Raw genomic sequence first — 2,239 nt, 5'->3', positions numbered from 1 at the left:
GCACCAAACTGTTGAAAGGCCACCAACTTGGCAGCTAGTCGTGGATGTCACAGAACCTCTCCAGGGCTCCGTCTCCCCATCAGCGAAAAGACAAGGGGTTGCACACGTTAGCTCCCAGGCTGGGCTCAGACTACAGACAGGCTTTGTTTGGCCTGTGCACTGTTTGAGAAAATGAGAATTCATTGCCAACGTTCGAAAATTGGGAAATCTCATCTTAAAATTCTGTTTCTACCTCCTTTTGAAAACTGGGAAGATCTGACAACAGCAGATCCGCTTGCTCCATGGCTGGGGACCAGAGCTCGGGGACAGCTGCCTTTTCAGACTAGGGCTACGGTCCCCGGTTTTGCCACAGTCACCACCAGCCCCTAACGTCACACCGCTCCTGTTTCTTTCATTTATGTGACCTGGCTGCTGTCGCATTGGCATCCAGGTTCATGCCCCCTGGATGATAAGCTGTCCAGTTCTCAGTCTTTGCTTCCTGTGACACTCTGTTCTCATGCAGCAATGAGTCTGTGAGCTCTCATTTCTCAAAGACGCCATTTCTGTGAAGAGCTTTTCAGAACCGCTTTAAATGTAAGCGAGTTAGACGTGCTTCCTGTCTTGACTCCTTTGCCAAACCGGAAGTCCCAGGAGGGCATGTGCCCCTCCCCCCAACAGCCGCAGGTAGCTCTGCCTTGCTTACTCCAGACCATCTACACTCCGTACTGTCTGGCTGCCTCTCGTCCAGTTTGCTGTTCCTGACCCTGATCTCCACAGTGTCCCCCCTTCACCCTTTCCAAGTGTCACCATTTCAGATCTGCTGGAAGAAAAAAAAAAAAAGCCCCAAATGAGAGTAACAGGGCCCGAGGAACTCTCCCGCGGGGCGAGTACCTGAGCTTGAATGCTTGGCTTTTGCAACCTTGAAATGGCTCCTTCGGAGAATTTTTTAGCTTCCTTCTTAAAATTCTCTTCAACAGTCTAGATAATTCAAGTTGTTCATCAAGTGATTTCTAGATGGTCACGGTCTTTCTAATGTTAAAAAAATTTTAATCATCAGCTTTGAACTTACTCCATTTTGCAGAATGGATCTTAGGGTGCTAGCTAGGTGTGGGGCGGGGGGTCATTGCAGACAGTCCCCTGCTTCAGGCGTGTCTCTCCTCCGCTGCCTAAGGCAGGAGTCAGAGCTCTCTGGCCTCATCCCATGACACCCCCGCCTTTTGCTCCACGGGCCGTGAAAAATGCACACAAAGGGAAACCGAGGCACGAGCCCCTCCCAGCCTGCCTCTCTCTCCAGCTCTCCATCCTTGGTCTCCCTTCTGCCCGGCCGGGGTGGGGTCGGATGGAGGGGGCCGCCGGGGGCAGGTGGCCGCCAGGACGGGAAAGGGAGGTGATTCCTTTAAACACAGATTACAGCCCTCGCTGCTGCTCGCCTTCCTCACACAGAGAACTTGTCAAGGTTTCCATCAATAATGAATAATGGTGCGTCGCTGTGGCAGGTTCCAGCCGGAGGCTGTTTTGATATTTTCTAGAGAATTTGTCAGCAATCCCGTAGTCAAGGAAGAGTGGGGACCGGGCGGGGGACAGAGGGAGGGCCTTCATTAATGTCTCCTCATTTGCATTCTCGCTGTTAAATAATGTATTGATTGCTCTTCATGTCTGTAGCGCTCCCTCCTCCCTGTGCCACACGGGGGCCTCCCCTCTGTCAGAGATGAGGTCGGCTCAGGCCTTTGACAGCCGGAGGCGGAGTCAGGGCGGGGCCGTCTGAGTGAGGCCCCACCGCCCCACCGAGCCTGTCCCCAGTGTCCTCATGGACGAGAACTTGCTGCCGTCAGAGTGTCATTATCTAGTGTTTAAATCCTTACCAGGAGCTGGTCCTGAACTCAGTGGCTCACAAGGGCAGACCCGTGAAATGCCGTGATAGCCCTGTGATGTCGCTATGGTTATCAGACCCATTTTACAGATGAGGAAAGTGAGCTTCAGACGGGTCAAACACCTTCCCAGATCACACGGCCAGGAAGGGGTGGAGTTGGGGTTTGAACCCAGGTCTGTCTCTAAAGCCAGGGCTCTTGACCTCTAAACCTGCAAACCTCACACCCACCTGGAGGCTTCCTGAGGCCCATGGGGAAGGCACCTGTCTCTCTAACCGAGCATGTGAAAAGGACAGGTGTGCAGTGAGCTGGGCAAAGGCTGGTTGGCTTTAGGGTGGGCATGAGGAGGCCGAGGCCTGGGGGCAGACACTCTATGTCACCCCAAGTGCAAA

Source organism: Pteropus vampyrus, unplaced genomic scaffold, assembly GCF_000151845.1.
Source record: "Pteropus vampyrus isolate Shadow unplaced genomic scaffold, Pvam_2.0 Scaffold158, whole genome shotgun sequence".
Taxonomy (NCBI): domain Eukaryota; kingdom Metazoa; phylum Chordata; class Mammalia; order Chiroptera; family Pteropodidae; genus Pteropus; species Pteropus vampyrus.
Note: the sequence above shows the minus strand (reverse complement) of the source record.